The sequence below is a fragment of the Stenella coeruleoalba genome, assembly GCF_951394435.1.
Source record: "Stenella coeruleoalba genome assembly, chromosome: 9".
NCBI lineage: Eukaryota > Metazoa > Chordata > Mammalia > Artiodactyla > Delphinidae > Stenella > Stenella coeruleoalba.
The window spans coordinates 65641241-65665265 of NC_137155.1; the positions used below are offsets into that span (position 1 = coordinate 65641241).

The 24025-nt window shown below is 38.4% G+C and overlaps 1 protein-coding gene across 16 annotated transcripts in view; it reads left to right on the forward strand.

Moving 5' to 3' along the window:
• Nucleotides 1–24025, forward strand: part of DNAJB9 (DnaJ heat shock protein family (Hsp40) member B9) — a 714883-nt gene that overhangs the window by 205788 nt on the left and 485070 nt on the right. For 14 of the 16 annotated variants that reach the window (XR_013829608.1, XR_013829609.1, XR_013829610.1 and 11 more), the window contains one exon: nt 4567–4713. The exons of the other annotated variants lie outside the window; for them this stretch is intronic. The gene's annotated coding sequence lies outside the window, so the exon portion shown is untranslated. The remainder of the gene's footprint in view (nt 1–4566; nt 4714–24025) is intronic. 16 annotated transcript variants of the gene reach the window in all.

Consider the following 24025-nt stretch of genomic DNA (forward strand, 5'->3'; position numbering starts at 1 on the left):
GGTGAGGAATCTGAGGCACAGGGGGGTCAGGAACCTTATTCAAAGTCATATAATCCTGAGAGCCAGGTTTCCCACTCAAAAAGTGTGGCTCTTGAGGAGATTACGTATGTAACTGCTGCCTCTCCTCTGAGGGAAACGGAATTAATACTGTTTCAGCTCTTCTCCTGCTGGGCTGGAGGGAAATGTGACTGTAGCCATCTTTGAATGTCCCCTCCCCAAACTTCATATACACTACCAAAGTTTCAGATAGGACTTGGTGGTCACTCATCATCTTTCTACCATGGATATAACTGAAACGGCCATTATTAAGAGAGTAAATCTTTAAAAATGTTAGCTAGAACACAGGTGGCTCTACATATTTTCAGCCCAAAAAAGGAGAGAAGCCTCGAATACAGTTGTCAGACCCCAAAGAATTAACATTTAAGGAGTGATGAAACTGTACCTATCTGGCTCCCAGTTGCCCTGACATTGAGCCTTTATCTTATGATAATTTTATAATGAAAAATAAGCCCCCCTCCTTTTTTTTCTCCATTCAAGAAAATAGCAAGAGCTCCTTCTCCTTTGTCTAGAGAAGTTTGTGGGAGGACTTTATGGGTTCTGTTTTCAAAGCTGAAGTCCATTGGGATTTGAGGTGAGAGAAACTTCTTCCAAGTTAAAGGAGATTGTTAGACTGTTGAAGAGTAGAGTTGGATCAGTGAACAAAACTAGAGGTTGGATCCAAAACTAGAGGTTGATCACTGTTGGGTCAGTGAACGAAGCTAGAGGTTTATATTGTTTTACAATTTCATTTTGGGGGGAAGGTCAGGTCTGATAGTTTCATGCTGCAAATAATATATACAATGATGAGGGAAATACTTTTTTAACTATAAAAGGACTAAATTTATCTTTGAAGTCTAAAAGCTGTTGGCCAAAGAACATAGGTGATGTTCAGTGATAATCAACCAAGCAACTGAGAATTCACATGGTCCTGCCTGAACGTCTCATCCACCTGCACTGAAAACCCAGTTGTACTTCCTCACCTGTCAACTTGGCTGGGGACAGTAATAGTCTGTTGTATGGATACTCTTTCTATCCCTTACTGTTGGCCTGAAGATTTGGACTGCTTGGAGAATGAAAGAAAGTGGAACCAGAGAAGTACCTCTCCTGCCAACATGCCTTACTCTTTCAGTTAGGTGGCTCTGCCTTCCCCATGCCATTCTTGGATTATGGGGCTCTGGTCAATCCAGAAGACCCACGTAGCACCCAGTTTCCTTGACGTTTTGTGTGACCATGGATTATAGTACCACTCCCAGTCCAAAGGCTCATAATTCAGGCTGGGGCCATCTTTTCCTTTTCAAACCTCATTCCTCCCACAGTCCAAAGCTTATGAAAAGAAAGAACAGATTGCCCTGCCGTGAACTTCTCCTGAAGCAACCAAACATGGAGCCTTTAAAAGCAAAGGAAGGGAAAGGGAATGTAAGGCAAACCATAAATTATATCCTGAAATTATCCTGCTCCACACATATCACACATACACATATTTTATCTGAAGACTAAGAATAAACAACTGAGAATCCAGCAAAACAGTCAGTCTTCCAAATGTTCATCTGCCTCATGACCGTTGAAGTCTTGGCTGGTGAGTCTTTCTGTCCTCAGTTGCCCATCAGAAGCCTTTGCCATGGGGGTCACTTCCAGTCTGTCAGCATTCATAGTCTCAGCTTCTCCTTCTTGCCAAGAAATCTGCATTTAGTTTCTTCTGGGATCCCTGAGCTTAGCCCACCTTCATTGTATTCTTTGTTGCCTGAATTCCAGGAGGCCCACTGCTGGCAGATAACTCACCTTTCTCATCTCGGACCACGGGACAGAGGTGTCCTTTCAGTTGTTTTCCTCAGGCATTACTATTTCTCTTTCTTTTCTCTCTATGATGTCTGGCATCACTTGCCAACCTGCATTCCAAAATTCCCTGACATAAAACTCGACTCACAAAGCATTTTATGAAGCATGTAGTGCTCTATAAGTAGGCAATTTTTTTTCCTGTATTAAAACAGTTATATTCACTAAAATTTTATTTTCTTAAATAGTTGTACTCAAGAAAATCAGTTTTAAATGGAGGAAGTTAAAACAAGCAAATGATTTTGGATCTTTTCAAAACCTTTAGAAATTGATGTCCCTTGTTCTTTTTCTATTTTTTATGTTGGAGCTACCGGTAACAAATAGGGTCCAGGGTATGTTGTGTGAATGTATTCTTGGCTCTAGTTCCATCAAAAGACTCAGAAAAATCTTTCCATGAGATATTCCAGAAAACTGCCACAACTGGCTGTCCAACCGACAGTTGCCAACTGGTTGTCCAGCTGGCACCAGCTCATAGGAGATTGAGCGTGAAATGCTTAAACACTAATACCTCTGAGCTGCTGAAACAATGGTCTGTACTGTGGGGAGACCTGATTTTAGCTGTAATTCCAATCACCAATTTATGTTTTCCTCCAAAAAGAATGAGTAGGATCAAATCCTCCCATTATCACAAGGTAACTGGAAAATGCAGAGCAGACTCAAGTGGCCAAGCTGTGTGGCAGAGGTGGATCCTGCAGATGTAAGAATACCCTCATGGGGCAATGAGGATGGCAGGAATCTTAAGAACTGTCACGTACGTGACATTTCCTAACAGAGAGCCTGACATAGTAGATGCTCAAAATATCTTAGCTGAATATGAAAATGAAGGATATCAGAGGGAGTGCATGTACTCTGGTTGACAGTTATAAGACTCAGACCTTGAGGTGAATTCTAAGTAATTATTGATTAGAGACTGAGATTTCCCATTAGTGATAATCTGGATTTTGGTGTCTGATTATCCCTACCCCTTAAAACTCCTTAAGGTAAAATCCAAGTCCTATTGCCCTTAAGGTAAAGTCCAAACTCCTCAGTAAGCCACGTGTCGTGATTTTGGTCCTGTCTTTCTTTTCAGGTTTATTTTGAGATGTACTCTCCATTTCTCAACCATCCCCACATAAATTCTGTACATTAGCCACATCCAACAACTTGCTTCTTGAATAGATACATTATACGACATCCATACGGTGGAATACTACTCAGCAACAAAAAAGAATATACTGATGCACACAGCTCAAAAATTTTATGTTGCTACCCAGACATAAGAATACATATTGATAATTCCATTAATAAGAAATTCAAGAACAGGTGAAACCAATCCATGGTGATAAAAATTAGAACAGAGATTGACTATGGTTGTGTTCTGCCTGCTGACCTAGTCAGATCATTGCTTTTTACTGGGGTGGGTACCTTGGCTTGTTGGGCTTGCTGCCCACCCTGTGGTTTTGTTTGTGCTGTCTTTCCTGGTCAGATAGATATCTTCACCAAGGGCAATCACAGCATTTCCTGTGTCTCCTGGCTATTGAGGCAGGTAAAATATGGAGAGCCTGGGAGTTCTCCATATGTAATTTTGCCTATAATAAAAACATATGTCCATGGCTTTTATAATAAGGTATTGGAATTTTCCTCTTGAGTTGTATCCTGTTTACAGAGTAAACATGTTTACTTCCTAGATACTAACCTGGAATTGTGCCTCTGTTACTTCTTTTCTGATAAACATTTCCTTGACCACTGAAGGTCATGAAACTTTGATACTGTGCTCAGATATGGTAGTTGACAGCCCTGACCAGCCTCAGGAAAGGAAAAATCTCTTTCCTAGGGACTAATGTCTCATCATGCTTATTGTCATCAGACAAGAATAGTCAAATTTCCAGGGGTATTGTTGGCAAGTTACATCATCACTATCCTTTCTTAAGTCAGTTGGAGGGATGAGTGTGTTGAGGATAGACTTTCCTAGTATCAGCTCAGAATACTTGCTGTAAAGAAGCAAAGATAAAAATAAGAATATTATACCCTACAACTGACAAAAATAGAGGTTTGTCATTTAATTAACACATGTATGTTGTCAGCACTATTGTTAAATCATCAAGATTATGCTAACTTTTTAAGTCAGAAATAGAATGAAGAGAGGGAACACGTTTTTCTTTCTTTCTTTTTTCTTTTTGGCCACGCCACTCAACTTGTGGGATTTCAGTTCCCTGACCAGGGATCAAACCTGGGCCCTCGGCAGTGAGAGCTCAGAGTCCTAACCGCTGGACCGCCAGGGGATTCTTGTGAACACATTTTTCTTGAGGTTAATAACTGACACTAGTGATCTGGCACAGAGCTTGTTAAAAATAAAGGGAGCAACGATATAGAAAGGAAATTAATGTGCAAAAAGGTTAGAGAATGGAAGTTACAGAGAATTACTGTGTAATGGGTAGGGGAAACAGAAGGCAAGGGGTCACATGACATGTTGACTAGATGAAAGAAAGGCAGCACTTGGGAAGAAGACATAGTATTAGTTCACTAGGAGGAGAGACGCATGAGGAGCAGCCTTGGGGAAGAACAAGGGAAAGAGGCAAGAAGAAGGTGGCTGTCTCCATATACTGGAGATGTACATATACAGGAGTCTGGAAAGGAGGGAGGTGAGGACTATGTGAAGTGACTGAACCCATTCCTTTAAGGTAAGCCTTCAGATGCCTCTGTAATAATTAACAGGACACTTCAGACGAACTGCATACTTGAATTTGCAGCACAGCAAGGAATAGGCCTCCTTAAGGTACCTTTGTGGAAGAAGAGCTTCTTGCCTGGCCTGTCCATCCCCTGATCCAGCATCGCAGCTGCTCCAGACACTTGGATCACGAGGTACAAATATCTACTTAGGTATTCTTATGTTGTTCTATAAAAACAACATTAAATATAACTAGGGGAGGAGCTGAACCCACATAGATGACCTGTATTTAATGAATATAAAACTACTTAATAAACTTAACCATTATATTTTATATGTACATGTGGAAAACTCCACTATGACGCACAGTATTGCTCCAGTATTAATGGCAGCTAAAGAATTGGATGCTAAGGGAATGTTCTCTTCTGGATCTATTCTGGGCCTTCTTTCTTTGAAATCTTTGTGTATGCGATGATTCTTGTCTGTGTTCTACAAGGTTCTTCATAATGTGTTTTCCCTGCTCCAAACAGGATTGCTTGACTGATGGCTGAAAATTCTCAGTGGTTTTATTTGCAGTTTGTAAAACTCACACTTTGAGTGCAGGTTTCGTTACCAGCTCTTCCTGTTCTTAATTTGCTGCTTTACATGTTTAACTGAGGGACCTCTTAACAATAGCAACAATCATTGGAAAGACTAATCTATTCTATACACTTTATATATGTGTGAACAATTTAATCTTCACAAAAACTCCATGAGGTAGGGGCTAGTGCTATCTCTATTGTATTGTTGGGAGATGTGGGCACAGAGATGGGGAGTAATTTGTTCAGGGTCTTCATACTGGTAATTGGCAGAGGGGTTTGAGCTTGGGCAGCATGAATCCAGAACTGGTGCCCTTAACTACTACCATTTATTGTCTCTCAAAAAGCTTCCTTCTTCTTCCTGTGCAACTTGGCTATTAGCATTATCTGGAATGGTTTCTCTGTCTTCTATCTAGCAATCAGAAGAATTATATAGATCATTCTCTATTTTGATGGAAGACTTAACCTCCGGTCAGACTGATATATGATAAAGTTAACTCTAGTATGCAGAAGTCTATTTTTTTTCCTTTTTTCATGTTATCAAATGTTTCCATAACGTGGGTTAACTTTGGAATTTAATAAATATATTTTTATTCCCATCTATATATGCTGGCATTTAATCATCAATATTTTTTGCTTTAGTATATTGGTAATCCAAAAGAACAGGCCAAGATATAGCTGAAATTTGGTGTAGAATATTAGGGTGGAGGATGAAAAGTTGCAGTGGGCACATCTCGATGTGCTTCCTGAGCAGCTAGGAGAGCAAAGATGATGGTACCTTGATGTAGATGTTTAAAGTGGGAGAGAGAGTTCATAAATGGGTAGGGAGTAAAGTGAAGCTAAGCCTGGCCCCTATCTCGTGAGGAATAAAGATATGATAGGAGGGAAGGGCTAGTGAGGTAAATTTTGAGTCTGACCTTGAAAGAACTAATGGATTTGGACTGATAGCACGGTACAGGGTGGGTGAGAGTATGAGCAAAGTTTGGAGGTAAAAATGACCAAGAAGCAGGAAATCTGCATCAGGTCCCTTCATTTTTCGCCAGATGTAGCGCAGCAATCTCTATTATGGTTATTGCTTTTTGGCTTCTCAGATAATTTTAACTTATTTTTAGAAATATTATCACAGCTTTATCTTTATTGTGACCAGATGTGAGCATATTCAAAGCAATTGGAATTGTTTGGAAATAGTAGAGTTTGTGTAAAACAGACACAGCAGTCAGCGGTGGACTGCTTTAGATTATAAGCAAAAGCCAAAACACTTTTTGCACAAATGACAAAAAGAAGAAACAAATAAAAATCCCTATAAGAATAAATGTAATTTATGTATCTGTTAAATACAGTATCATTTAGCTTATTAGATTGCTTCAAATGCCTATTTTCTATAAAATTATGAACTTGTAAGCTAATGCTATTTATTTTTAGTCATTAGTTCACCCTTCTCTATGAGAGGTAAGAGCCTCATAAAGCATTAGAGTTACAAGGACCTAAGAGGTAATTGAATTCAAGCCTTGCATTTGCAAAGGACAAAGCAGAGACTTAAAGAAATAGAATGATCTTCCCAAGGTCATGTAATTAGTTAGCATTGAAGCTGAAGCTAGAATTCTGATCTCCTGACACTTAGGTCATGAAGTGCTTGTTTTCCTAATATTCTCCAAGGTGGCCTTTATAGCAACACTTGGAAGTCAACCCCTTAAGTGTCTGGTACTAATTATATGATACATTACACACAAACAGAATGTTGCATTATAAATCATAAGAAGACCTTATTAAACTAAATAAAATATAAACAGAATTGAATTTTTGTTATATGACACACTAGGGAGATTGACATTAGAGGCAAGGATAAAGAATTATGGGATTATTTTAGGGAGACTTGAGTTTAAATAAAAAAAAAAGGAACTTGATATCATAGTAAGCCATGGTAGATTTTTCACCCGGGAGTAATGTGATCAATGTGGTGTTCTAGGAAGATTATTCTGTCAGTTATATGGATATTGGCAAAAAGTCAGATTGAAACCAAGAGAAGGAGAATGATAGCAGAGGCTTCTGAGGTGATCCAGAACTGACATGAATGTGTACCTTTCAGTGACAGTGGCAGCTCTGACCACTCTTCATTTAGTATCTGCGTCCTTTCAGGCTGCTATAACATGGTACCATAGACTGAGTGGCTTAGACAGTAAACGTTTATTTCTCACAGTTCTGGAGGCTAGGAAGTCCAAGATTAAGGCATTAGCAGATACTGTGTCTGCTGAGAGCCCGCTTCCTGGTTCATAAACAGTCATCTTCTTGCTGTCTTCACATGGCAGAAGGGGAAAGGGAGCTCTCTGGGGTCTCTCTTATAAGGGCACTAATCCCTGTCATGAGGGCTCTGACCTCATAACCTCATCATCTCCCATAGGCTCCACCTCCAAATACCATCACATGGGAGGTTAGGTTTCAACATATGAATTTTGAAGGGACACAAACATTGTCTATGGCAATTAGTGACTGAATAACATCAATAATGAGGAAAGACAAAAAATTATTTATCATGGTTGCTAACCAAGACTTTGAAATCGATGGAAATTTAAAAAATGCAACTACCCAAGCCTCAAACTTTGTGATTCTGATTCTGTCCTCAAACTATGGATCCTTGCTCTATAGGTGATAGTGTATATGAGAGGATAAATGAGAGTGTTTTAGGGGGCAATAGACAAAACTGACTCTTTAAAAAGCAGATGTAGAGATTCTTAGATTTATAAAAGCATGTTTATTCTTCTTCCTTGAAAAGTTATTTAATTAGTTAAATAAGTAAAGACCACTACTAATTAATGATGAGGGTATGTATTCCCTATAGATAACTAAGGTTAGACTCAACGCCCCCCCGACTTCCTAATATATAAGCATTTAGAAATAAGTAAATGTTACAGATGCAAGGATTATTCACTTTCAAGTGTGCTTGTATTTTTATTTTACCTTTTTTTCTTCTCCTCATTTTTCATTCTCTTTCCCAAGTCCTTTTGTACTGTCTGGTTTCTCTTTTAATACATACGACTCTGTCCTTACTCAGGCTCATCTCTACAGATGGAGTCCTTTGGGAGGAAGGATGGAAAGGGATATTAATGGTGCCAAACCTCCTACCTGAGTGAGAAGACAAAGTAATCATGATTGTTTGTCTTTAGAGAAACAGTGTGGTAGGATTTATTTGAAAGCACAGAATCCTGCCTCTATCTGCCTTGTTCTGCTCTACTTCAGATATTCTGATCTGAAAGTCCTGCTATAAAAAATGAAAAATTGATTTAGATTTTTTAGATTTAAAAAAAATCTTCAATCTTTTAAAGAGTGCCACTCACTGTTTTTCATTCCAATGTTGTATGTATCTTAACCTCGACCCTGTAAACTCCAAAAGCACAGGCTGAAGATTCACAAATTCATGTCTCCATCTTGGACTCCTCTGAACTCTAGATTTGTATAGCCAACTGCCTGCTCAGCATCACCACTTGTATGTGTAGCAAGCATCCCATTTTTAATGTATTCATAACTGAGCTTATTGTTTTTCCCTCCAAACCTGTCTCCCCCACCCAGCCTTTCCCATTTTAATTACTTACAACTCCATTCTTACGGTTTCTTGGGAACAACAACAAAAACAAGACCCTTGGAGTCATTCTCAACTGGTTTCTTTCACTCAATTCTCACATCTAATTTTGTCAGCAAATCCCATTCACTGTGTCTTCAAAATATATCTTGGCTTCCAACTATGATGGACTGGATTGGCCCTAACCAATCCTCTCCCTGAGAGCAACTAGAAAATCTGGATGAAATACAGAAAAACATCTGCTCGAAGGCTTTGTATGGTTTCCAAGGCAGCCAGGATTTGAAGAGTCATAATCCTAGAATAAAGAGAATGGCAGAGAAGTGATATTTACCTTCTAAGCCACGTTTGCCCATGAGGCAGTGCTGGCCAGGGATTAGAGAAGCTGAGCAGAGAGCAGTTATCAGAAATCTGGTGGTGCTGGGAGATAAAAACTGGAGTACAAGGTCTGCCAGGTGAATGGGCCCAGACTCTCAGCTGAGAGTTCTAAACGACAACATGCAAGATATAAGGGGAAACCAGAAATAGATCAGCTTGAGGAAGATTGAAACCTTTATCCCAATCAGCTTAAGCTCTGATTGGGTCAGTGTTTCTGCTCCTATTCAAAACTGCCTTCTAGAAACTTGAGAAAAGCCCTTTGGAGGAAGAATCACCCTTTCAGTCCCTCTACAATTTTTCTGTCCAATGTCCTGATTTATTACTAGACAGGACTTTGGGAAAGAGTAGAGAATAAAAATACTCACAGGTGATTCAGATATTGGAATTTTAAATAACTCTGAAAAATTGATGACAAAATGGGGAGTTTCACTGGAAAGCTGACATCTATAATAAAGAATAAGTGGAAATTCAAGAACTGAAAATCATCCTTTCCTGATGGTGATAATTTTTTAATGTCTTCTTTATTTTTCTTGATAAATCAGAAGTTTTTCAATTTTACTGGTTATCTCAAAGAACAAATTTCAGGTTTTATTCGTTCTTTCTAGAGAAATGGATTTGTTTCCACTGGGCAGCTATAGGTAATCTAGTAAACCACTCTAGGATTCAGTTTTCACATCTTGAAAATGCAGGTTTTAGCTTAAATGAGTATTTATTGAACTTGAATACATCGAACTTCAGTAAAATGTTGATTTTTGAGTTGTGAAGAGAACACTTATGTGGAGTTGTGCCATACACAGGTGGAATTTCAAAGCTGAGCTAAGGAGCGAAGTCCAAGCTAGACGGTGGGTCATCAGCCACGAGGGGGCGGTTGTAGCTAAGAGGGTGCATAGGATCACCAGAAAAGAAAGGGAAGAGACAGAAGAGGGAACATGAAAAGGATAGGAATGCAGATCCCCGAACCTGTGCATTTTGAATCGGCTTTCTTGATCAATTCCAGAGCTTGCTCACCAGCCAAGCTACTAACAAGACAAAACAAACAGCCCCCCTCCCCCTGCAAAACAAAACAACTTATGTTTTACTAAACAATTTTCTCCTTTTAAAATCTTTTCCAACAGAAGGTATATGTAGGAGGTATATGTATGTATGAATGAATGACATACTTCAAAAATGTGGGGTTCTTGAAGGATGTTAAAGAAAAAAAGAATGGTTTCTAAAGATACAGTGAAAAGCTAGGATTATGCAGTCTGATTCTCTGGGATCAATTAATATAAAAACAAAGGTACTGGAATGGCCTGAATTGTAGATGACTCTAAGGGGCGTGGTGACACCAGGGCATTGGAAGATTTCCATGGAGCTGTGATTTTAAAGCAGGTATTGGGTTCCTTGGAAAATAAATCAAAACATCTATTAAAGGTATATATTACAACTGTAATATTTTCAGATCTTCTGTTTTAGTCATTCACATCTATGTCTTGCCTAAGATTGAGTGCTTTTAATTTCTTGAGCATATCGACCATAAATACTATGTGAACCTGATGACATGTTAGTCAATGGCCTATAATTTCAAATTGAAAACTGGGCTGATCTGGCATGCTGTGTAAGAAATTTTCATCTCCCTGGTATTATCAAAATCCTGACATGCTTTTAATAAATCGTTAAAATTAACTATGACACTTGCTTTAGTATACACATTGCCTTATAATTTACAATGTATTTGCCATGCTGAAAGATTGATTTTAGATAGGTCTAGCCTGTCTGACTGGGGAAAAAAAAATGTCATTCTGTTTTATGGAATAAAACAAGATTCCTCAAGACACATTCAGTTAAAATGAAGCAAAAACTGCAGTGTCTGAGAATGGTAATGCCTTGTGTTATCTGGATTTATTGATCAAAATAAAATCAGTGTTCCATTTCAAATCTGCCTGCAGCAGCGTGCTCTTTTCAACGGCCCCAGTTTTTTGAAAAGCTTCCCACTCTACTCCCTGTGATCCCTACCTACCTCTTTTGAGCATAAAAAAAATATTGCAGAATTGCATGCTAACTGGAAGACTATTGAGTTGCTTTCTGTAAAGTTAAGACAGAAAGCGAGCCAGTGAATTAAAAACTCGTAGGTAGAGGAGCTTTTGAAAGGTGCTTTCTTAGCATCTGAAATTATAAGAATTTTCTATTGAACTCAACTGGTTAGATTTGAATAAAACCTAATCTTACATCAAAAATTATAGCCTGAGAGACTATGGAAAAATACTCTCTCATATAGACTCTTAAAACGTTTTCTTTTGTGAGGAATTATGTACATAGGTTATTGATTTTAAACTCAACTAAATAAGAAAGAGCAATCTATTGCTGCAAACTACCCCAAAACTTAACGGCTAAAACAGAAGCTATTTTATTTCATCTCAAAACTGTATGGGTCTAGAATTCAGGCAGAGTTTGGCGGGTGATTTTTCTGCTGCTCATGATGTTGTTGGAGATAACTTAGTGGTACTCAGCTGGCAGATGAACTGGCCTGCAGGTTCCCAGATGTCTTCTCTTGGCATCCTGGTATGGATGGTTGGAAAACTGGACTCCCTGGGTCTCCATCTTTTAATGGGAGTAGCTGCAAAGAGTTTGCAACAGTCTTTAATACAGCCAGCACTGTGTCAGTTTGGGTCCTTTAAAAAGACAACATGGGATTAGATATGCAAGAGATTTATTGAGAGGAAGCATCTGTGAAGTAAGGTACCTCCATGGCCACCATATTTACCTAGGTTGGCAATGCATAAATAAAACTGGGAAGATGAAGTATGGTTACTAAGATGAGTAATTAGGCTTATATGAATAAGTAAACACCAATATCTGATTCATTTCATAAAGAGTGAATGATCAGAGAGGAACCATTGTCTACTGGCTTTGAGGATGTCTGAGGAGTCATGCTTGCTCCCTCCCTGAACAAAGAGAGTGCAGCTGTAGTCTGGTTGCAAGCACTCAGGTCTTTGTCCAGGTTCATCTTCTGTGCCGTTTCTGATTTATTGTATAAATAAAAATTAAAAAATATTTTTTTCTTTCAGTGGCTGATTGGTCTGGGCAGGGGCTGGGTGTTGGCTGGGGGCTCTGTTGGGATGCTTAGGGAATAGGGTGGTCAGTCTTCTATGGAAATGTAAGACAAATATTACTGAATGTGAGCCTGAATATCATGCTGTGAGTCATTATGCAAAATCACTATGTCCAGAACAATTCTATTTGACTTACAAATTATTTATACCCAGAAGAAAGATGGAAATAAAGTTTCTGGGAGCTGGAATATTAATTCTCTGCTTTGGCTCTTCAGCTGGAACTGTCCAAATGACTTACAGGATTGAAGTCCCTTTTACATTTCTTCTTGAACTTCAATGAAAGGAGGTTGGCAGTGATTAAAATGGATTATCCTCTGATGTCACAGGTAGTGACAGACCCTTCTGCCTAAGGTCACACTGCAGAGAGATTGAGAATATTTCTTTGGTCCCTGTCCTGGAGTGGAAAGTGGTTTCTGTCAGTTCTTGAGAGCAGGAGTTAGGTTTTGATGTGTGTGATGATCATCTGGGCAGCTTATTGTTAAAACAGATGTCAGAGCTGTAGCCCTGGAGATTCTGGCTCAGTACGTCTGGGATAGGGCCCAAGGCTTCCCTGTGTATTTTTAAGAAGCTTCAGTGGTAAGTTTGGTGCACATTAAAGTTAGAGAACAATTGCTGTTAAACCTAGGTAAGAGAAAGGAAGCAGTTGTCAGGTTAATACCCAATATCTGGTTAATCCACAATTCCATGATTATATACTAACTATGAGCATATATATTTTCAAGTTGTTCCTTTCAATAAATACCTCGTGAACATCTACTTTGTATTGGGATTTATTCTAGGAGATGGGACACACAAAAAGGATACGACACCATCATTTCCTCAGACAGCTCAGTTTGGTGGACAAAATATACATTACAGTGACAAATGTGTTATAAATAGAAAAATATCTGTACAGTGAAGGTACATAGAAGGAAATGATATATTCTGGGGCCATAAATGAAGGCTTTACTGAGGAAGTGATATAGTGACATCTCAGTGATTTGCTTAGGAAGTGGCTGGTGATTCAGTTCTGGTTTAGAAATATAAGGGTGTCTCCTGGGCCCTGCTGGGAGAGTTCCTTAATGCTTATAAGGCAAGATGTGTGAGAATATGAAGCGTGGAGCAGGTGCAACCATTTTGAAGCCATGTAGTGAGCTAGCCAAGGTGCTATTTGTAACCAAAATTATCCTAAATTTGGGATTTGGAACCTCTCTCCCTCTCTCTTTCTCATCTGTCTAACATCTATCATGGTAAAAAACATTTTTAAGTGTACAGTTTAGCGGTGTTAAGTATATTCACAATGTTGTGAAAAATCTCACAACAGAAATTGCCATCTTGCAAATCTGAGACTTTATACTCATTAAATAATTACTCCCTCTTCCTCCTTCCCCTAGCTCCTGGCATCCACTGTGGATTTTTTTTTAATAAGTTGTAAGAGAGAACACAACCCTACCCAGAGAGGATATAATACTATAGGAATAATGGTATTTTAGAAGGAGGCAGAGAAAGAGAGTTCCACAAAGGAGATGGAGAAAGATCAACAGGTGGTAGAACGCGAGAACTGGTAGCATACACGTCCGTGAGACTCAAGAGGAAAGGGGATTTAGGGGATGGAATAGTTACCAAGCCAAGTGTTGCAGAAAGATGTATTAAAGTAAAGCCTAAAAATGTCAACACTGTTTTGTAATTAGGAAGTCATGGGTAATGTCGGTAAGAGCCATTTGGATAGAGTAAGGAGATTAGAAGCCAGAGCTGAAGAGTGAATAGTAACTGAAGAAATAGAAGAGGTTTCCCAGCAAGGGAGAGGGCCACACAGTGAAATCCCCACTTTCCTCATCTGGTACAGTTCAAACTCACCCCTTTAACACTCAGCTGATATTCGCCCTGATTTCAGCTGGATGGTGTCCAGAGACTGGTGCCATAGAGACTGGTACAAAGCTGGACCTTGAGTCCTGTTTATCCTCCTGCTGCCTAAATGAGTACCTATACTCTAGAGGAACTTTGTCGATTTGCCAGCTTTTGTTTATCTTCGTGGGCCCTGTGGCTATATATTGTTTTGTTCTTACATGGGGGTCTGGGAAGAGGTATTGTTTCTTTGAAAGGTTTGAATTTGCCCAGCAGAGGGATCTAATTTAAACACTCTTAGTTTTAGAGCTACATGCCTTAAGAGAAGTATTTGGTCCTCTGTCTAGCAGTGCTTACAGCACAGTCTGGTCTGCTTTAAATTCAAAGCAGCTTCATTATTATTATTTATTTATTTCCCTGTATTAGTTTTGGTGAAAAACATATTGTGCAGTAACCAAGGTCATTTTGCTCTCCACAATTTTCCTTCTGTGTCTACAAAAGCAGACATTTCAATGAAAGGTTGCGATGTGTTTAATTTATAACTCCAAGTGGTTGAACTGCCAGGTTAGTGGGCTAATGCCATTCAGCCTCTGAAATGCTATAAATTGAAAGCATTTATAGCAGATTCTTGGATATCCTCAGGACTAACTTGTAACATGACTAGGTTGCAGATTCCCCAGGCTTGACCAAAATGAATTGTTTTTATCTTCTCTTAAAAAGATTAGTGAGTGAAGATGATCTTAAACCCACAGAATAAGTGTATTCAAATAATAAAAAAATACATATATTTCTAAGAAATTGTGTTGAAAATAAAACTTGGATGTTGATAAACATCTCATTTAGTCATTTAATTCATATTCAGTGACTGAATCAAGCATCTACTATGTGCAAGACACTAAGGTGATGTGTGTTTAAAGGGGCACTGTGTAGCAACTCAAAATGTTTTATGAAGTAAAAAGTCTCATTTTTTGAAAGTCAAATTTTCATGTGTTGAGGTGTTTTACGTGGGTATGGGAATAATACATATGGTTTAGTGGCTCTACCCTGTTAGAAAATATTTGTCTTCCCTCCTTCTATTTCAAATGATTGCTTCTAACATTGCATATGGATATGAGCGATTCTCCTGATTATCAGTGAAAATTCGGAAGGTGCATCTAGACACTAAAGTGTTAAGATATTAAAATACGCTGCTGTACTCTTCAGGAGTTAGAGTGTGAGTAGAACAATCTTTGAAATATTTCATGAAAAAAATCTTTGGATATACAGATTGGTTCAGAGAATATTTGGTGTTTTCAATGAATAAAATAAGTCTTGCAAGCAACTTGAAGAAGTAAATGTCAATTAAATCCTATAAGGATAGACATACGTTTATATGATAAAGAAAAGTTTTTGGAGAACAAACCATCCTGGGCTTCTGAATATTTAAATTAGAGCATTTCAATGTTCTACCAATATAATGGCGTTAAATAAAAGGACAGTGACTATGTGCAAAGCTTTTTCATTTTTATTTTGCTTCTTTGCAGTCAGGGTATATGCTGGAATCAAATCTAAGATATCTGTTTATCCATTGGCCTGATTCTCAAAATGTCTTAAATGTAAAATTGCTTGTTGGCGTTTAGACCCTGTGGATTCCTACAGATTTGAGGATTTAATTACCTGCTTGTTCACTTTGTGAAGTGGTCAGCCCGTGAAGCCAGCTCTAAGCTGATAATCACCTAGGAGGAGGAACCGCTGGTTTTTACCCTGATGATTTTAATTATTGCTGGTAGCTCAAGAAATAGTAAGTCTCTTTAAGGTTGTTGTTAACAAGAATTTTTGACAGCAGGAAAGACAGGGAATATATTTCAATGTTAGAAATGCCCAGATAGAAGAGAGAAGCTATTCACAAATGAATGAACTAATGGAGAGTAGGACTATAATTGGATTTCTCTCTTGTTCCTCTTCCTTTAAAATCCCAGGATAACCAATTTAGTCTGGAAAGGCCTTCCCTGTACCATAGGCGTTATTCTCCACAATTTTCATGTTGGCAACTTACTAAAAAAAGCCACAAAAGCAAAACAGAACAACACTAAAAGTTTCAAATTATATAGGCCTGCAGCTTGATTTCAATGCACAGGCCACCAATTTCCACCAATTTCTGCTTCAAACTTTCCTCAGTATGTAAACGGAAGTGATCGCTCTCTCTTTTAAAATCATTTAAAAATTATTGTCTGCGCAATTCATTTTGAAATTAATCATGAACTGCCTCATGACATCTTTCCTATTATGTCTGAGCTGTTGTTTAATTTTTAATGGCTCTGAAACTTTTCACTTGCCTTGAACCATTAATCAATTAACTTCTTTAGTGCAGAAGACGTGTGTCTTATATTTCTTTGCATTTCCTCTACTGCCAAATACAATGAACCCTCAAGAAATTAGTGTTAGTTTTGTTTTATTTCATAAAGATGCATAATATTCCAAATCTACATTCACCTTTTTTGTAAGAGTACTGAAATGACAGAAAATGAGATATAATCAGTTCATATTCATGGAGTGATATTTATTTCTCCCTGGAAATGGCTGCAGAATTTGTAAAAAGACACAAATACTTGTAAGGAAAATCAGAAAACAACTCACAGATGCCTCAGATGTGCTACCGGGGAAAATGCCTCCCCCTTTCCTTTTTCCTGCGCTGCAGGTTGATCAGATGGAGGAGAACAGATGAGCAGACGAAGAGAAGAAGCACCATATCAGGAACTTTACATACCCATCTCTTTATTTCTCAAAGGTCCATGAATAGGAATTATTATCCCCTTTTACAGATGGGGAACTGAGAGGTACAGAGGTAATGTACAAGATCACACAGCTGCTGTTAGAGCTTGGATTTTAATTCTGGTCTGTTCTTGCACAGGTGGGGCTACGTAGCTCTCTTAAGCCAAGCACCTTCTACCTTGCCTACTAGAAGAAGGCAGGTCTTTATATATATTCAGGAAGAAAGGGCTCCGGGACAAGGTCAGCAGAGTGTCAAAATTGTGAAGTTGTTTTAGTTGATCTTTAGCAGGTCCTTCCTCTCTTCTCTTCATTTCTCTTCCTTGCACCCACTGGCTTCAGTTCCCTCATGCTTCTCTTGGCTTTAAGAATCCACACTCTGCTGTTTTAGACCTCCCCACGCCAGAGCACCTGACCTAGAATCTATCTAAATCTTTACTTGGTTGCATTCTTACTAAGACTAGGGTCAGGACAGGAATAAAGACACAGACGTAGAGAATGGACTTGAGGGCACGGGGAGGGGGAAGGGTAAGCTGGGACGAAGTGAGAGAGTGGTGTGGACTTATATATACTACCAAATGTAGAATAGATAGCTAGTGGGAAGCAGCCGCATAGCACAGGGAGATCAGCTCGGTGCTTTGTGTCCACCTAGAGGGGTGGGATAGGGAGGGCGGGAGGGAGACTCAAGAGGGAGGAGATATGGGGAAAAGATGTTAAAAAAAAAAGACATCAGTTCTTTGTTTCATTACTGTTTTATAAGTCAATCTGTATTTACACATTAATGGTCATTGATGGATTAATGGCATTCTTCTAGATTACATTTAGAAGCTGACAGGTATTGTTAGGAATTTTGGATATGGTAGGAGGCATAAAGGGGGGGATTCTTGATTAGGAGTTCTTCATTTCCATCTCAAGACCAGTACTGTGATAGACTTATCTGAAGGGTAAAATGCTTTCGTTATTACATGCTCATTTATGTTATTTATTATTTAACAAATGGGGACTACCTGAAACCAAACAAAAAAGTGTTTCAAAATATAGATTTAGTTAGGGAAGTCCTAAAGTAGTCTATTTCAAGTTATGTATTATTACTTCTTTGATCTTTGAAAACATTCTTCTTTGTAACAGGTAGTATGTGATTCCACATTGTCAAACTGAGAAATTCATTTAAATAAGCATATCATCTGCCTACACAATATCAAGCAGTTATTGCACTGAACACATCGTGGGAACATTCTGCTTGCCCCATTCTAAGGGAATTGTCTAAAATAAGCGCTTGGAAAGGTTCTTACAAAGCAGTATTTTTGAAAGTATGGTCCTACATCAGAATCACAGAGGTACTTCCTAAAAATGCTAGTTCCCAGACCCAATGAATCAGAACCTCTAAGATACTATATATTTTTTTAAAAAGAGTCTTACCTTAGATTGGTGAGGAGCTCTTGGGAGATCTTCTGTAATTAAGGCAAATCGCTTCCTGAAAACAATGCAGTGTTTTCAGTTAATTCAGCTGCTCACAAGTGCCAAATGCATTTGAAGACAAAACTATTCACACTAGAGAAAGATATAATACCAAAAAAAGGTCACTGGGTCACTGCATCACCAAAGTCAAAGAGAATCTGCACAATTTTCTGGAGTTTGTTAAATACAAGTGGAGTACACTACACTCTTTATGCTAGTTAAAACGATCATAAATGTGCTTATCTTCTAACATTTCCATAGAATAACAGAGATTCTATACAAAGAATGAAAATGTGCTCCTAGTTGTCAAAATAGTTGTGCAACCACTTTAAAACCTCATTTCAAGGCCGTTTTATATCCTAAAGTTATTATTTTTCTTCTTTTTTATGCTCTTTCTCTCCTTTCCTATTTTTTATTTCTATGGAAGGTAGTCCTTTTAGGAAAAGCAATTGTACATGAATTAACTTTTTGAGCAAACTCCTTTCTAAGAATACCACAATGTTTATGCTTTAGTCTCCTTTCATTGGAGAGTAATTGGTCCATGAGCCAGGAAGAGTTTGGTCCTGGCTTTGTAGGCTAATGAACTGTGTAGTCTTGCTGACGTAGCTACATCTTGCCACGCCCCAATTTTGCCATCTGTATAATGAGGAGGCTGCAGTGGCTGATTTCTGATGCCCCTTCCAGCTGTGCAATGGGAAAGGAGCAGAGGCAGTCTTTGCAGGTGGTTTCCCTGGTAAATGTTAATTTCTAAGGAATCTTTTCTACTTTCACTGTGAAATAATATGCACATTTCTCAGTAAGGGAGAAGGCACAGAAAGAAAACATAAAATGGATCATTTGCATTTAAGTTGCTTAAGTAAGATGGAAATTACTCACTTATTTAGGTGAATCAACATATTCTCTTGGAATCCATTGTGTCATCATGCATTTCTTAAGTTAATCACTTCAGGAAAATGGCTCTGGAGGAGGGTGGGCCAAAGTTAGCAAAACAAGGTACTTTAAAAAAAACAATCCCTGGTGGTGGGATGAACTGGGAGATTGGGATTGACATATATACACTAATATGTATAAAATGGATAACTAATAAGAACCCGCTGTATAAAAAATAAATAAAATAAAATTCAAAAATTAAAAAAAAAAATCCCTTTAATGTGTACGTGCTTAAGTTAGTGGTTCCTTATGAAATGAGTTTAGTCAGCATTTCAGAAAAAAATCAATGAGAAATTAAGAATTGACATGCCCTTTATTCTCTACTGATCTCTTCTTGCCCCTTGTTCTGTTTTTTTGAAGACTGGCCTCAATATTTTTGAATATACACATCTATCAGAAAAACTGAGCATGTACTCCCCAGATATATACTTATATATGTATTTATAAGCTATATCTGTACATACACACATACATATATATATATATATATAAACCATCTCTAGTTACCATATCAAGAAACGATGTGCAATTAAAAGAAATTCATCATTAGAGAAAATAGATGGAAGCCTTTAGATAATTTAAAATTGGAGGGGGGGCTGACATAGGTCCACATACGATTGAATCATTGTCATTTTTGATTTATAACGTGGCAGAGAATTCATGTTAAGAATAGATGTGTTAACTCTGCCACTGCCACTTTATTTTTTATCTGCTCTAACTTGCATCATTAGTTTTATCTTCAATCTGGGTTTCTTGGCAGAGATTTTTTAAAAAGCCCTTTGACCATGTTGAGAAGATTTAGTTTAGTTGAAAACCTTATACATATAGCCTGTAGATCTATCTAATTAGGCATACACAATCTGTAATTCACTGCAATATGTTGAAATCTAGGGAACCAGTGAAAATGTCAAATTAGGGGGAAGTCCCGCCCTTCCCTCCGTCTCCTGTGTGGAGCATATGTCACATGTGACTCTCTGACATATGGACTGAGGGTGGAAACCCAGGATCATTCAACAGTAAATATTAGTAAAGCTTAATTTCCTGTTCTGTTTCTAGAACAGGATAAGTGGAATTTCAATATTTTCTTCCCACATCCCACTTCAAAAAAGTACTGCTTTGCGGCAGAGTAATGGGGACAAGCTGCATAGCAAATGAGAGGTGACTTTCTGAGTCAAAATTAGTAGCAAGGATATAACTACTGTAGGGTAGATAAAGTATGTTTCCCCTTCCCTCCCTCATGCTCCCAGTACTTAGGCATGCACCTTCTTAGTAATGATGAAGTCGATATTAAATTAGGTGGGAAGAACCAAAAGAAAGCATGTGTTTGTCATGACTAGCTTTCCCTAACCATAAGCTGCTTTATGAGTCTACATTTGTGGCTTCTTCTATGTTTTGTGGTCTTCTTAACCAGGAATTATTTATCCACTGACACAGAAACATTATGATATCTGTCCTTAGCCAGGGCTTTAAAGTTAGCTCAAGTACAAATTGCCCATTTTCCTTTCCACGGGGTTGGGAAAGAAATATAATACCTTTGAAATAGAATATGTTACAGGCTTTTAAATCATGATGAGTATAGTTGCCCAACTGCCTGCTTTGACAGTTGGGAGCCATGCATATTTTCCTTCTGTCTTTTTCAAGTCTCGGTTATTCTCTGGGGCACGTTGTGAGCTATATAAAGCTGATGGTGGTTTTGCCCTGAATAAATACATACAGTCTGCCCACATGTTTTCTCTGTAGGTTCTCATGGTGATCTCATGGCTGCTTTTTAGTGCTGTACTTAACTTTCTCTAGTGTGAAACATTCTGTCTTCAAATGCATTTGGCACTTGCTGGTAGCAGAGTTAACTGAAAATAGTGCATTTTTCCAGGCCATGATTTGCTTTGATCATGAAAGAACATTTCCTGGGATTGCTCTGAGATAGCTTGAAAAGAAAAATGATTATTGCAAACACAGTTTTGTTGTCCACCTTTAGATACACACTTTATAAATGACTACTATATACTTAAAACATGTCCAAGGTACATAAACGCAGGAGAGAAGTTTATCTTATTTTTAGAACCTGGAAATCTTAAGCGCTAAATAATAAAAAAAAAAAGTGGAAGGGTCTGACATTTTATAACCATTCCATGTTGAAAATGAATACTTACAACCCACTACCTAGTACTGTCATTTTCAAAAAGAGAGTAGAGGAAAACCTGCCAGGAAAAAACTCTGCCATGTTATCTGTGAGAAAACCAAGAAGTGAAGTTATAAACCCGATGCTTCTAATTAGACTCATTTATTTAAAATTGATTTTAAATTTAAATTATGTAAGCAATGCAGTCTTGTAAAAAAAAAGAAATTACAAAGTAAAGTCTCCTCACTCATCCCACAGACCATCTGCTTCCCCAAATCCTGTCCCTAGACTCTCCAAAAGGAACAGTTATTAACCATTATTACGAATTTCTAATACATACATGTAGGCATTTTTGATTCATATAGAAGTGCATGTGAGGAAACACACACACACACACAAACACACACACACACACACACACACACACACACACACACACACACACACACACACACACACACACTAAGTGCTCTCAGAACCATGCACCGTTTGATAGTGGGGTAGGGTTCCTGGAAAGAATCAACACAAACACAGTGTAGGGCACCTTCCACGTGGAGGCACACTTTATGCACCATGCAGAGGCAATGACTTTTCCATGTTCATTTAATTTCCTAGACTCAGGTCATGCCTTTGGCCAAGGTTTCTTTCAGCTTTCCAATGATTTCATGCGGCTCTTGCCCAGTCGTTTCCAGATTACAGTGATGTTTAACATGTCCTTCATGATGTCAGAGCATTTCCATTAGTTCTCAATTACTGTGTGAAATTTCCCTTGATTTCTTTTACTATTCTCTCAAAAGCCCTATGTGCATCCCCAAAACTTGCATTTTAAGCAGCAGTGAGAACTTTTCCCTTTGCGGCAGGTCTAGTGCTGTCACTAACAAACCTTCAGTGAAGGTGGATTTAATTTATTTGCTAATCCATAGACAAATGGCAGCAAGATAGACCATCACACAGCAAATAGTGGAAGATACAGACGTCACCCAATTTATGCCATAGACCTCACTGACTCCATTTGTACTCTGGGTACTCACTAGTTGGAAGTATATGGTGTAGTTGGCTAAGAAGATACTGTCACTGGCTGAGAGCATACGAAATAGATCATGAGAAAAAAATATAAACACATTATTCTAGTTACCTATTGCCTGTTTTCTGTCTATAGTGTAACAATCAGCACAGATCTTAATGTCATCAAAGAGCCAGTTTCTAATGTTCAAAACCTCTGGGGACAGGAATTTGGACAGAGCAAAGTATTGGTGGCTTATGTTTGCTCCATGAGGTCTAGGACCTCAGCCGAACAGACTGGAAGGCTGGGGCTGATATCAACAAGAGGCATATTAGCTCACACGTTAAGTAGTTGATGCTGGTTGTTGTGTGGGCCTCAGCTGGGCTATCAGCCAGAACACCTGTAGATGGACTCTTCATGTGGCCTCGGCTTCCTCAGAGCAGAAGCTGGGTTCAAGAATGAGTATCCCAACACCAGAAAGTAGAAACTGCCAGTTTCTCATAACTTGAGTCTGGAAACTGGGTAGTGTCACTCTCATCCTGTTCTATTGATGAAACAGAGACAGAGCCCAGATTCAAAGATGAGGAAATAGACCTCATTTCTCTATGGGAAGAAGGTCAAAAAATTGTGGGACTGTTTGCTTTTAAACTTCCATGAGTATGAACAGTGTACTGTAATGAATTGTTTACATAGTTTTCCTCAGTTAAACACAAATAATATCTCTAAATAGTATGATACTGAACTACCCTGCCTATAAGTAGTGTAAAGGCAAGCCTCACTTTCTCTCCCCACATCCTTGATGTCACATTGAATTTTGTTGTTTCACAATTTCCCTTTTTTATGCAACAGCTTTCAATATCATTATTTAATTTTAATATAAATTTATCTTTACTTTTCTGTATAGCATTCTATTGTATAGATGTATGGACTTATTGGTTTTTCTTTTATCTTTTTTTTTTTTTTGCGGTACGTGGGCCTCTCACTATTGTGGCCTCTCCCGTTGCGGAGCACAGGCTCCGGACGCGCAGGCTCAGCAGCCATGGCTCACGGGCCCAGCTGCTCCACGGCATGTGCGATCCTCCCGGACCAGGGCACAAACCCGTGTCCCCTGCATCAGCAGGCGGACTCTCAACCACTGCACCACCAGGGAAGCCCTGGACTTATTTAATTAGTTTTCAAGTAGATTTATATTTATTTCATATTTAAATAGCACTTACCATGTGCCAAGCACTGTTCCAAGCACTTTATAAATATCAATTCATTGACTTTCCATAATAACATAGAGACTCTTGTTATCCCTGTTTTACAGATAATGAAACATAAGAATAGAGAGGTTAAGTAACTTACCTAAGGTCAAACAACAATGAGTAGTGGAGCCTTGATTTAACCTGAGTCCCTCTGACTTCAGAATTCACCCTTTTAGCCATCATGCTTTGCTTCCTACTGGTAGACATTAATTTTTTCTTTGTATGCTAGTATAAGCTATGCTGTAGTAAACAACTTTTTATTTGTATCTATACTTCTACAAAATTTAAAGCATGTATAAACATATATGCCTTTAAGTAGTACAACTTTTAATGATAACCTTATACACACATGAGCATTTTTCTTGGCAGAGGTGGATTTCCTGTGAATATAATGAAGCAGAAGCTTCAGGACACCTCACTTGCATGGCTCTTTGAATGCTGAGAGTTGTGGAGGATTTTTGGTGCAAGGGGACATCAGGATGCAAACAGAAAGCATTCCTATATGAGCATTTCTGGTAATTTGCCTAAGGAAGGTTTTTAAAAAAAAGAAGGGACCTG